Consider the following 14,851-nt stretch of genomic DNA (forward strand, 5'->3'; position numbering starts at 1 on the left):
GCATGTTGCATGCTAATCACTAGTGAGAGCTTCAGCTTGAGGAGGCAGCTTTTAATTTACAGGAGGGCAAATGTGTCAACTCCTTCTAACTACTCTATTATCTTCCATTCCTTCAACCACAAGGAAACGAATGGAACGGCTTCGCTTCAGTCTCTCTCTCTCTCCTCTTGCTGCTTGCAATCAGACATTGCAAATTGAGTTTTGGCCTACAGCAGGCTCACGCCGCAAGTTATGAGACCTTCAAATACTAGGTTTATAACAAAAACGCTAAATGCAGCTTTCAGAGAAGCTAGAGAGATGCGATTAGCTTATTAACATCCATCATGACCATTGTAGGGTATACTTAATGAGCAGTATTCAGACTGACACCGTTGTGGTGTCAGAAAGTTAGAAAGCACAACAACAATTCCCCTGATTGACCCTATCCCTCTACTGACCCGACTATATGTCACTGAGGGTCCTCAGCCCTCAGGAACATATTTGGGTGGGGAAGGACTGTAACCAATAGTGGAAGAGCATCTGTTTTGTATGCAGAAGGTTCTAGGTTCAGTCCTTAAAACCAATATAAGTGTGGCAGACCTATGCATCTGGTGCAATGTATGCTTGACTGCTGACACCTACAAGCAAAGGACACAAGATGCCTTAAGGGGATCTCCTCCTGTATATGCAGCACATGGAAAAGGGGATGGATCCTGTTAATTTTTAAACATCCATTAATTTAAAAAAATATTTTATTTATTTTTACATTTATATCCTACTCTTCCTCCAAGGAGCCCAATACGTGGATATTTTTATCCCCACAACAACCCAGTGAGGTTGGTTAGGCTGAACGTTAAGTGACTGACCCAGAGTCATCCAGTGAGTTCCATGGCTGAATGGGGATTTCAGGTCTCCCCGGTCCTAGTTCTGCACTCTAACCACTGCACTACACCGTAATGAGTACTATATTGACCCGTACCATGGGAAACAAAGTGTGAATTGTCTGTTCAGGCTTGATCCTTTGGCAAGTCCCATCTGAGCAGTCCCTTGTGTCTTTTATTCATTTCCCAGAACTCATTGTTACAGTCTGTAATTTCTTATCCTCTCCTCTGCAGAAATTAATGTCATTAGAGAATGTCAGAAAAATGCATTTAACATTGAGAATGTCCTCCTTTCTTCTTTGTTCCTTATTCCATCAGGTATGTTCTCTTTCACGCAAGCTGGAATAGAAAGCTTCTCAGAGATACCCAGAAAAGTTACAGCATAAAGAATCTTATTTAATAAAAAGAGATTTTGTAGGCAGCACCATTGAATAGACAGAATTAAATATCTCTTTTGGCCCATGCATTTCTAGCACTTTAAAAGGAGCTAGAAATATATTTATGTTATGTTATGTTATGTTTATGTTATGTTATGTTACGTTATTTATTGTTCGATTTTTATATGGCCTTTCATTAAAACAATCTCAAGGCAGTTTACAAAAACATTTAAAACAATATAAAACAATTAAACAGTTAAAGAATAAAATATTAAATTGGGATATAAACATACAAATCTAATTAAAAGTTTTTAAAAATATGCAATGGGACCATATAAAACAGTGCAGCAGTAACAAAAATGACACTCATATACAAGCCTGGGTAAAAAGCTAAGATTTCACTTGCTTTCTAAAAACTGTGATGGAGATTGAGGAGCAGATGTTCCTCAGGAGAGCATTCCAAAGCCTGGGGGCAATAACTGAGAAGGCCCTGTCCCGTATGCAAGGCAGCTGAGCCTCCCTCATTGTCAGCATGTGGAACAAAGCCCCCTCTGATGACCTTGTCAAGTGGGCAGAAACCCTTGGGACCAGGCGGTCTCTCAGATATCCTCAGATATAAAGATGACTTCTCTGTTTTTATAGAGGAAAAAATATTTTTGACCTGGCCATTCATGAGATTTCTCTTTAATGCTTTAGTAGATCATAATAATCATAATTTAAATCTCCTACTCTGAATGTTTTTGCCTGTGTCAAATAGGCATGTTTGAAATAGTGGGACATGTGCATCTTTACTGCCCTTATTATGGAGACATTCATCTATCTGTTATAGTTCAAATTAGCATGAAAACCCCAGGCAGGACAAATAAATTTTACACCTCAGATCATGAAAATAATATTACCATCAACATAGCAAAATTATGTGTATTGCGTGCACTATCAAAAACATGATGATTAAATCTTCCAAGCAAGGTTAGATTGTGGAAAGTTAGATTGTGGATAGTATTGTTCTATGTAGCTACTGCATACTTGTTCTTATTCTTGGTGGTTATTTTATTTTGTGCTGGCTTATGACTGTAACAATAAACTAAACTAATTTAAAAGAGTACCTTGTGTTTTTCATGTTTTTAAGATTTGATCCAAGTGACGTTTTCTGTAACACCTAAGGGCCTTTGGATATAACCTAGTAAGTTCTGCTTCTATGCAAGTTCCAGTGAAATTAATAGGTGTAGTGCTGGAACAGTTCGTTGTGGTTTGTTTCTGAGAATTTAATGGAGGACAAACTGATATTCAATGGCTTGTGAAATGATGGTAGGCATTTAAGATCACATGAGAGCCAAACTACACGTGAACACATCTCCCTCCTCCAAAAAAGAAAAAGAAAAAATAGCAGCCATATATGCCGGGTGGGATTTAGATAGAGTCTGTGATGCAGGGTGCAGTCACAAACATCTGTGGGGAGGCAAAGGGGTCACTTGCCCCAAAGATTCATGGCCAAATCAATGTGGAACAGCAGTTGCTTGTATGTATATTTATATGCATATACTTTGCCCCACAGGAACAAAATCTTATAGACACAAATGAACACAGATTGTTTTTTTAAAACCCTTTCCCCCTGCACTGATACCTAATGCAAATTATCCCTACTCCTAGAGCTTCTATTAGCCACAACAGGGGAAATGTTGCAGCTCATAGTGGATCTGGAATATGTGTAGAAATTGGTGCAGTGGACAAAGATTCACACTTGTGCCCTGCACCACAGCCCTGACCCAAATTGCCCCTCTCCACGGCTTCATTGCTCCAAATACTATCTGAGGAGGTGATGTGGACAGTGAAGGTAATGAACAGCACATATTCTGTTGTAACATATTTATTTATTATGTTTATTCCATAACTAGCTGGGTCATGCGAAGAGCATCTGCACCTCTGGCCGGCCCACCCACCGCCACTGTCCCCCCGCCCCCTGCTGGCATGCCCAGCTTTCTGGCTGGCCAGCTGGCTGCTCCCCCCGCCCCCCCATGATTTCTGGTGGGCTGGCTGGCTGGCCCGCTTCCTCCCCCACACCCACGCTTTCTGGCTTGTAGGCCGGCTGGAAAGCTAGCCCACCACCTCCTCCCACCACCTCTTCCAGGCAGCCGGGCCAGACTGGCCCCCCCACCTTCTCCCACCTCTTCCTCTCGGCGGGCGGCCAAGCCAGGTTGGCCCGCTGCGACCTCCTCTGGCCAACCGGCAGCCAGGCCAGGGCCAGGCTGGCCTGCCACCATCTCCTCTTCCTAGTGGGTGGCCAGGCCAGGCCGGCCCACCGTTGCCTCCTCTGGCCAACCGGCAGCCGGGCTAGGTCCAGGCTGGCCCACCGCTACCTCCTCCCACCTCCTCCTCCCAGCGGGCAGCCAGGCCAGGCCAGCCCGCTGCCTCCTCCTCCTGCCTCCTCCTCCCGGCGGCTTGCCCAAGCCGGCCCACTGCTGCCTTCTCTGGCTGACTGGCGGCCATGCCAGGGCCAGGCCAGCCTGCTATCACCTCCTCTGGCCAACTGGCAGCTGGGCCAGGCCGGCCCACCGCCCCCATCACCATTCTCTCCCGTCCCCGTTGCTATCCCCAGGCAGTTGCTCTCGCAAGAGCTGCCATGCATGGGATTAGCGATGGGTACATTTAAGAGAATTAAATATATAGATAGATAGCATTCAAGGCAGTGTACATGGAATTCCCAGGTGGTCTCCCATCCAGGCAATAGCCAGAGCCAGACCTGCTTAGCTTCAGCAAGGTGGCTGTGTCATATACCCTCAGACCATATTTCCCTGGAACCTGTATACAGGGACATAGCTATAACGGAACAAGGTACAGATGTCCCTGGGCCCTGAGGCTCACTGGCTGGGTGCCAGTTCACTCTTTGCTCTTTACTGTTGGTGTTGCATGGATCCATGAGGTGATTGTAGTAGGTGTACATGTTAAAAAAATGTTTCTGAGCCAGGGGAATGTGCGCACAAAAGTGCATGTTTGAAAGGGTCTGCCTGCATGGGGAGCGTGTGATACTATCTGCACAGGAGTGAGAGAAAGGGCATGCCGAAAATGTGTTGTTTGTTCACCATGTCCTTACAGTTCTTCTGAAGCAAAAACATGGCAGCAGGAGAAGAAGGCAGCAGAAGGCTCAGGGGCAAACAGTGAAGATGGGCCCCTGGTAATATGTGAGAGTTTCACTCAGGGGTGTAACAAGGATGAAGTGGGCCCAGAGACAAAATTTTAAAATGCCCCCTGTCACTACCTTCCTCTAAAAATAAAAATAAAAAATATTCAAGGAAGCTCAGGCAGGCGTTGGGTGGGGGAGACATGTCTCTCCCCTCCCCAGGCAGGGCCCCCCGAGACAACAGTCTCCCCTTGCCCTATTATAGTTACACCCCTGGTCTCACTGTTCACCAACTTTGCTAATCTTCAGAAGGTCAGTTAAAACTTACCTGTTCTGCTGGGTTATTGTGGGTGTCCGAGGAGATCTCAAAATACTGCCTCACAGACTGCCTTTAAAGTGCTCTTGTCTGTTTTTTAATACTCAAATACCTCACTAGCTGTGCAATGCTGGTTGTGAGACAATTTTCTGATTTGCTTGTGGTCAGTGCCTTTATTTTCAGCATAATACCTGCTTGTTGAGCAAAGAGGCACCTTTCAAAAGTGCTGGCTCCCATATGTTTTGCAGGGGGAGAGCAATGATCCCTATTTAGACCAGCACCGCTTTGCCACATTGGCTGTTGTTGGTGTCTCATGTGTGTGCATGTTTGCCTGTGTCTGTCTGTGAAATTGCATGCCCATTGGGACAGTGAACCATTTCCCTATACCTTTTGCTATGTAAGCCGCTTTGAGAACTTTTTGTTGAAAAGCAATGTATCAATATTTGTAAGAACAAGTTCTGCTCCCTAGTGTGAGCCATTTCTTCAGTTTACCCAGATCACTGCAAAAGCATCTCCCACTTTATCTGTGCTTGCCGAACAGCTTGGCCTCATCAGCTCACCACACTTCCCACCTTTAAATGGCATCAGCTGGAATTGGAGGAATAACCTCCTCCACATACCATCCAGTCACTCCACAGCAGTAACATATAGGAGAGAACAGCAGAGTTAGTAGAAATAATTGCTCTCTGCAGCAATTATGCAAACCAATGGATGGAGTTCCAGCTTCTGGTGGGTTTTTCCTTATGTATAAATACATCTGAATATTCCATGCGGAATGTGTATGATGCTTTTTGCAGATTTAAGAGTCCGCAAAGATTATTTTGAGTATGCCCTATATATCGTACTGAGTTATGCATCTTCACTGTAAGCATGATATAGGGAACTCAATGCTATACCTTTGTATAATCATGCAATATATATCCATTATGTATTGCATTTCTAATGCATTTTGCTCCCAATCTGAGCACAGTGACATATAGCTATGGTGGAGTACTTGAATAGTAGCCAGAGACAGTGGGTGAGGATGTGCATCTGTATCCTTGTTCCCTGTCTCTGCACAGACCAGTCTACACCCTGCATATTGCAGACGAGAATCACAAATGAGCGAGATGCTGATCAATATCAAAAAGTTCATCACCAAGAGCCAAGGTGATGAGCGAGGTAGCTGGAGTTAAGCTTTCCTGTATTTGTCCCATACTTCCCAGAAGGAATTTACTGTGAAAACTATCATTATTTATGACAGGGTGGATTTGTGTGTGTGTGTGTAGTTTTCTAAAATTCAAATAATCTATCTTAATAAAAGTTTACTGCTTCCAAAAGAATAGGTGAAACATCATCCGTTTCTTTAAAGCACTCCAATTATAATCAAGCCCAAACTATTAACATGACAATAATACATTAAATTTGGCACACACAATCCACCTCTTTCCCAGCAATCATATGTTATTCCACAATTAACGCTCAGTCCCCCTCCCCTTTTCGATGAAATTAGAGATCATCTTCTGCCAAACCATAATATTTTTTCTATCTGGACTGTTTGAAGCAAATTTTTTTGTGGTGGTGGGGACAATACTAATATTTAACAAGACATTCTTTCAAGAAAAGAGATGTTTAAGTTAGACCATATTAGCAGAGCATCTTGAGTTTCGGTAGTACTTATGCATAGTTATTTTTAAGGCATGTTTATTTTATTTCTTAATACATAGCTTTGAATAGTGTATAGGGTGGTCTATTTAAATTGTCCAATAAAATGTTGTGATGAGAATTTTTTTCCTGTTTAATTTGAGTGCCATAACTTCCATTTTTCCCTCTGATTTTTCTTCTTAATATCAGTAATTTCCCCAAGGAAATATATTAAGGTTGAATTTAGGGATATGCAAATTGATGCAAATGTGAATCAATTCTACTTGAATCGGGGTGATTCAAGTGATTTGAATTCAAATTGAATCACCCTTTAAAAGGGCAATTCAATTTGAATTCAAATCAGAAGTTTTAAATTTGATTCAAATTCAGTTCAAGAGTCATTTGGCACCTTTGGTAACCATTGAGGTACCCTGATTGGTTAAAAAAGGCATCAAAACAGGGTTGAATTAATTTGAATTTGATTTGAATTTGAATTTAATTTTCATACCAGATTCAAATTTGATTTGAATGAGAAACAAATTTTCAGAATTCGATTCAAATTCAAAATGAATAAAAAAATTAATTCCATGTACATCTCTAGTTGAAATCCTAGCACATGTACTAGAGAGTAACTACTGACATTGGACACAATGCGACTTTCTTCTGAGTAAACCTGCACAGGACTGGGCTTCACATTCTACTGCTGACTCTTGAGGGTGAGTCACATAAAACCACATCCTCTGCAGGCAAGCTGGGTTGTGTCCAAAGAAAGTTAGTAATGATGAAGCACCAGTGAAATCAATAAGCCAAGTTAGCACTCTGATTTAAGTCCTATTAATTTCAATGGAACTTAGACATAATTAACTTTCTTGGGATATAACCTGCTGGCAATAAACAGGTTGTCATGAGCTTTGAAAATTTCAGTATTCTTTCAAAATTACAAAGACTTTCTTTCAGCCAAAGGATTATATGATGCAAAGGAGGATGTACTTCTCAAGATTGTTCAGATATGTATTTTTGACAAATGCAAGTGTTCTCATTGTTCCTTAGAAATTTACCTTGCTGCTGATAAAAAGCTCCAAACAAATCTTTCCAAAACAAAATATTCCTTCTGCAGCTTGTATCTACACACAAGGTTGCATCATTTTTCAGTTGCTGGCAAGATCTTCTACATTTATGCAAAAAGGAGGAGGAGGAGGAGGAGGAGGAGAAAGAAAAGGTACTTTAGCTTTTTGTTTTTCCTGTGGATCAGTTCTGATAGAAACGTTTGTGGTTCCATCCCCATAGAAAATGGTGTGTGTGATGTACTTTGTACTTTGTGTGGTGTACAAACACTTTGTGGTTGTACTTTGCTGGAACTCCTGAGAAAATGTCTGCGTCAATCTGTTCCACATTCTCATCTCCTCATCCGATGACGTTGGCACACTCTGAATCTAATTCTGAATCCCTACATGACTTGACTGTTCTGCAGGATTGAAATCATCTGGGGTAGTAAAGTGATTGCGTAGATTATATGTAAGTGGGGTGTCGGGTTTGGGAAGTATCTGCCTAACTGCTAGTCACAAAGATCAATGGATGAATGCTTGCTATTGTCACCACACTCTGTCAATCACTTTCACAAGTGACTTATTCCCTTATGGGGTGGGGAATGTAGATCAGTGTTAGAGCATCTTCTTTGCATGCAGAAGGCCCCATGTTCAGTCCCTGGCATCTCCAGGTATAACTGGGAAAGACTCCTGCCTCAAACCTTGGAGAGCTGCTGTCAGTCAGTGGAACCAAGAAGTCTTGTTCAAAATGATCTACAGTACTAACCTAATTTTCTGTCCCATACCTATGTCCAGATTTTTTTCACTTCTGTAACCCAGTCTCTGTTTCCTGTCCATAACTTATAAACACATCCAGATTTTCCTCCCATCTCTACAGCCCAATTAACCAGCATGTTTGCTCATAAACAAATCCCATAAAATTAAGGAGAATCAACTTCCTTCTAAGTATGCTTAGAATTGTAGCCTTAGAACATGATAGGAAGTTTAGAGGATATTTTCATAGCCTAAAGGCAGATAAGGAAATACATAGTAAGCATAAATCATCCCGGTTGCAGATATGAAGCCTAGAGAGTTAAAACAATTAGCTAATGCACTGATGGAACCGCTGATCATTATTTCAGAGAAGATCTGATGCGGTGCTGTTCTTTAACAAAGGAACATACTGGGAATGTCAGTGGGTCCAGAGTTATGTCCTTAAGCTACGATCAGAAGATATAGCTGCATGGATATCTATCAAAATGTTTCTGGAAATGACTGTATGGCTGCTTTTTATTTCAAATAATGGTGCAAACATTGAAGAGGAAAATAAATGGTATCATTATCATTGTTGTTATCACTGTTAATACCACACCATGGTATTACATGGGCCATGTACTGGGCTGATATCTTAATGAAGTACCAGTGCAACATGAGATTACTATATATTTTCTATGACTTATTGTCATTCTCTGCCTGCTCTGGGGCCTTGCACACTGCTGCCCCTTGTGGCAGCCCACCTCGCTACAGCAGATTCCTAGGCTTCTGAAGCCCTGGAAAGGCCCTGTCTTTTGGGATCACTCTTTGGCCTTTCCCTCTAGCAGGAAGCACAAAAGGCTTCTGGGCTGAGGAAGCCCTCACCTCAGTATCCAGGTTCCCTTATTCCTGGTCTATTTGTCTTGGTAAAGGTCAACCTGAGGTTTATCATTCACTGTCTACACAGCATTCTCGTTCAGCCATTTCAAATCAATTTCCACATCAAAGTGGCTGATGTTGCATACAATGGCATCATCTTCCATCTGCTCAAAATGTCTCCTGTCTGCTTGGTGTGACCTTTGGCTTGCTTTTCTACCTGTTTGACCCCCTAGCTCCTGATTGCGGATATAGTTTGACCTTGGCTTGTTTCTGACTCCTGGCTCCTGCTTTGACCCTCTGGCTCCTGACCATCTACCTGGCTTGATTCCTGGCATGTTCCTGGTTCTCCCAGTCTTGGCTTTAAACTTGTGTCTCCTAGTGACCACTGCCTGTGGCTCAGCTGCTTGACACTTATGTACCAGTTTTCCACAAAAAAGTTCTTATAGTGGTTTACATAGAAAAAAAATAGGAAGAAGATGCACTGGTGTTGCACACAAATTCCAGATAAGTTCCAGAACTCGTGTGTGTGTGTGTGTTTGCAATCAGGGGGCATGAATTTCGATGGTCTCCCCCTCACTGGAATCCCTCTTTTACCCCTTGTATCCCTGAGGGCCAGGCAGCTCCCAGGAACATATTTTTGGTGACATGGAGTGCTTCTGAGGTATGGAAATTCATCAGAGCTCACCCTTCCTTGAGTATTGGTGCTGCATTAATCTGACACTCATCCACAGCACTGACACATCTCATGTTGCATTTTCACTTAGTTACACTGGATGTCAGCCATTGCACCTTACATAGGTAATGCGGGGTCAAAACAGGAGATACTAGCCATCAAGGTTTTTGTGAAAACATCCACGTGAAATGTCATATGCTCCAAGAAGGAAGTTTCCATTGGTGTCCATGGCAGCTTCCCTCTCAAGGCTACATACAGGTGGAGGGATTTTAGTTGCAACTGCAGTGTGAGTAGAAAGAGTTAGAATCTCCCTGCCCACCCACATGCCACACTCCTTGATCCTGCTGTGGGTGCTGTTTTAGTTAAGCAAAGAAAGGAAGCAGCAATTATTTGATTTGCAGTCTGAAGGACCATCTCCCACGGGAGACTGCCCAGCCTGTAAGATTTGGTAAGGAGGTCCTCTTGAATGAGTTGCTATTATCTTAGGTTCATTTGGAGGTGACCATGTGGAATAGGGCCTTTTCTGTGGTGACCCCTGCTCTCTGGAACTCCCTCCCCCAGGAAATGCAGGTGGTTCCCTCTCTCCATGCTTTTGACTCCTTTTAGGTGTACTTATTTTGGTTGGCACATCTAAGCTGGTGTTTTTCATGTTTGATGAATAGTGGTGTTATGATTGCTTCTATTTCTCTTAAATTTCTATCCAGTGTTTTAGCTATTTATTATAGTTCTACACTGGCCCATCTGTTAGCTCTGAACGGTTTACAATTTATATGGGTTTTGTAGTTTTATTAGTGTTCTAGTGGATTTTTGAAATTGTACGCTGCCTTGGGGTCTTCTGTGAAATGCAGGGTAGAAATATCTATATCTATAAATAAATACATTAAATAAAATAAATGTTTTGATCCAAAGAGTGGTAACAAACAAGGAAGAGGATCAAAGTTAGCTGTATACTTGGAACACAGCCACAGATACAGGACAGCTGCTAAGATTAATATTCTTTTTTACTGGTGTTCCTGGTGCATTTTTATCAAAAGAATATCTATAAGAACAAACAAATATATATTTTTAAAGTAGATCAAATAATCAAAATAGAAAGCAAAAATACATTGTTGCATGCTTGCCCTCACCTCTTGCCTGTGGGCTTCTCAGAGGCATCTGGTGGACTACTGTGTGTGAAACACAATGCTGGACTAGATAGGCCTTGGGCCTGATCCAGCAGGGCTGTTCTTATGCTCTTATATCATAATCAGGGGCATATCAAGGTTGTAGTGGGCTCTGGGACAAAAAGTGAAGATGGGACCCACCCCCCCCACCCCCATTTTCCAGAGAGGCTGGAGGTGGAGAGTGAATAGCAAGCTATTTCTGAGCCAGCAAGTCCCCCCCCCCACTTTTCCCTCAGGGGACGAGGGACATCCCTCCCTTTGTTCTTTCATAGCTATGCCCCTATGAGTTTTGCAATATACTTGTACTCCCATCATGAATGAACTCCAAATTATGCACCATTAGCAATGCGTTCTAAAATAAAGCCAAATGCTTTGCAAAACTCATTAAAAGAAAAAAGGATAATGTGGTCAACCATATCGAAACTAATGGGATATACAAAACATTGATCAGAAATACATGGACATTCTGTAGTGCAAATTCAGAAGGTAGTGGTGCTACAGTAAAATACTAATGAATTAATGGTTCATCTTCTTTATTTTGTTTAACAGTCGGTTAGTTTTTATTTTTTAATTTAAAGATGTATTCTTATTGTCCTGGCTCTTAGACTGTGGAGAGACTGTTATGTAAATCCTTATGGATTAACTCCCGATGAACTTTTAATGTATTACATTCTCTTTCTTTCTGAAGGTGGGACTGCTCCATTTCAAGCTAGCTAATTCCCTGACACAAGCCTAAAATGTATTGGGGTCCCCGCCAATTTCCCAGGAGTTGTAGTCAAACAACATATGGGGACCCAAGTTTGACAGCCTCTGACATAGGGCTATAGGCCTTTTTATAATCCATCATGAGTTTTGGGTGGTATGCATATCTGCCAAACAGATAAACAAGGGGTCAAAAGCTATAACTTAGGGTGGCTGTACACAGGGTTTAGTTGAACAACTGTAGACATGCCATATAAATATCTGATAAGTGTATAAGCTCCAGCGCAAAGAGAGCAACAAACTTCATTTCTTCTTCATAAAAAGAGCCCTGCTGGATCAGGCCCAAGGCCCATCTAGTCCAGCATCCTCTTTCACACAGTGGCCCACCAGATGCCTCTGGGGAGCCCACAGGCAAGAGGTATGTGCATGCCCTTTCTCCTGCTGTTGCTCCCCTTCATTTTCTGAGCGGCTTGAGAATACACATTCCAGCACATCAAAGTGCCAACCAAATACCCTTGTTAGGGAATAAGCCATGTTGAACTTAAAAAAAAAAAAAAATCCTCAAAAAATTTTTTTTAAGGTTTTAATTCGTGGCTGATTTTAAATTGTTAAATTGTTTTAAGTTTTTGTATATATTTTAACTTGTTTTATACTATTGTTAACCGCCCAGAGACGAAAGTTTGGGGCGGTGTACAAATGTAATAAATAAATAAATATTAGGCTGCCAAGGGTTTGTTAGACTGAAACAGCTTTATTGTGTGAACATAGTTTCTGAAGTGTGAGCAGCAGCTGAGAAAGTTTCCAAAACAAAACAAAAAAGGAATTAAAAGTGTTGAATCCTGATTTAATCATTTAAGTCAGAGTATTTGGGTTGAGTTTGCTGTTTCTAGAAGTTCTTGGCAAGAGAGAGAGAGTTTTCTGATAAAATTGCCAGAAAACATACATGATCTTTGTATGTTTATGCAGCAATACCTGTGTGTTAAATGTGTTAAAAAGGTTTCTGAAAGCATTGGATTAAGGAAACAAATAAAACCAGACTATAAATCATGTAGTCAGGAAGCCAGAAAAGGCATGCCATTCATTCAAAATGATGCTTCAAAAATGGCTCGTCCTTGCAGTTCCTCTTGAATAGAGCACCTAATGAACCATTTGCAATCCTTGCAATGTCATCTATCTTCAAGCCAAATTTCAAGTTAATATAGAAACAACACTGAAAGATGCTTGACCCAGATTCCATTTTGATAACGTCACATCAGGATTTGTGAATGCTTTTCTCTGGCAGGGTCCACATGTCTTTAACATCGTCGTGACATTTAACAATTGAATTTCCCAGCATGATGATGCAGCGATGGGAAAAGTTTCATTTAGCCGAGGATACATACTGACACATATAATTACAGCCGTCAGTCTGCTATGAACTGAACCCACCCTGTTCTGCTCAGACATGCAATGTTCCCTGCAGGATGCAGCCCAGGAGAAATTGTGTATGATATTTTCTAGTAGGTTGGTTGTACACAGCACTGATTGGCTAGTCCTTGTGGCAACACAAAGGCCCTTCCTCCCCGGAGTTGATTTTCAATAATAAAATAATAGTAATAGTAATAATAATTAATAGGGTTTAAACATATGGATAAGGGGCTGAACAACAATGTAGTGGATATGTATGGAAGGCATTTGAAAAAATAAGAACGTGCATCCTACCAGGGGCATAGCTAGGGAAGAGGGGGCCGGTGTTCACCCCTCTCCAGCGGCCCCTCCGAATGAGGGAGATAATGAAGAAAATAGGGAGGGTGGAGCTGGGGGCCCCTCATGAGCTTGGGGGCTCGATTTCTTTCAACCCATTCACTCAATTATAGCTACACCTCTGCATCCCTACAGAAGCATGGAGGAAAGGTGCAAAGAAAGATAAGTTAAAACTGGATATGGAAGCACAATCAGAAAGATTGTGTAAAGATCACTCTTTATGGAAACCTGTAAGCACCTTGAATTTTGGCCTCTTGATTCAAAGCACAGGAACTCTGCCTGGAAGAGATTTGGCAATCTGCCTTAGATGTCTTATACCTTTGCTTAGTCTCACAATGATTTGCATGCCACAAAGGAGTCCAAGATGAAATGGTAGTTTGGGGGATGACTTGTCTTTTTGTATATTTGTACAAACTAAACCCTGAGCCATAAAAAGACGTACCATATGTTTATACATTTGAGTAGACGTGGATGGTACCATGTGATCACTACAAGGCATGACGGTGACTCCTTAAGGGCTAATTGCCACATGTATATACATCACTTATCCTTTCATCACAGGATCACTCAGCCCTTGAAAACATAGGCTAACTTTTGCAAGTGCTCAGGGGTTAGTCTACAGAAAGATTTACTGTACCTTCTTTCAAAAACTACCGTATTTTTCGGACCATAAGACGCACTTCCCCCCCCAAAAAAGTGGGGGGAAAATGAGGGTGCGTCTTATAGTCCGAATGCTGTCCAGTAGGGGTGTGCACGGAACCGCAAACTGCGGTCCGGCACTGGGTGGGGGGGTACCTTTAAGAGCGGCGGGAGGGTTTACTTACCCCTCCCGCCGCTCTCTTGCTTGCCGCCGTAATTATTTGATTAATTGGGGCGGCAGGACACCAGCCGCCCCCGCCGCCCGCCCGCCCGGATTAGGGGCCGAATCGGCCCAAGCTACTGCCGCCGCCTGCCCACCCGCCCAGCTGCCCGAGTCCTCACCACCTTCTTCGGCTCGCGTCAGTCGGGCCGATCAGGGACCCGCAATTGGAGAAGGAGAGAGGAGCTCTGTTTGTGAGCTCCTCTCTCTGCAAAGCCTCGACCCGAACTGGTGCTTTGGGCGCAAAGGACGCCTGGGAGTTCCCAGGCGTCCTTTGCTCCCAAAGCGCCAGTTCGGGCCGAGGCTTTGCAGAGAGAGGAGCTCTGTTTGCGAGCTCCTCTCTCCTTCTCCAATTGCGGGTCCCTGATCGGCCCGACTGATGCGGGCCGAAGAAGGTGGTGAGGACTCAGGCAGCTGGGAGGGAGGGCGGGCGGGCGGCAGCGGCGGCAGTAGCTTGGGCCGATTCGGCCCCTAATCCGGGGGGATTATTTTAGTATACCGGTACTATTTGGTTCAGAATATTTTTTTCTTGTTTTCCTGCTCTAAAAACTGGGTGCGTCTTATGGTCAGGTGCATCTTATGGTCCGAAAAATACGGTATTAGCCTCTTTCTCGCGGACCTAATAAGGATAGGAGGAGTGCCCAGTCTGGGTAGGGGAGCCCGATCCATGGTTGTGTACACTCAAACATCAAGGAGAGGAAAGTGATTGTGTGGGAGGCGGGAGTTTGGTAAGATGGTTTTTTGGGAGGCAGTAGGATGG

This window comes from Hemicordylus capensis, chromosome 3, assembly GCF_027244095.1.
Source record: "Hemicordylus capensis ecotype Gifberg chromosome 3, rHemCap1.1.pri, whole genome shotgun sequence".
Lineage (NCBI taxonomy): Eukaryota > Metazoa > Chordata > Lepidosauria > Squamata > Cordylidae > Hemicordylus > Hemicordylus capensis.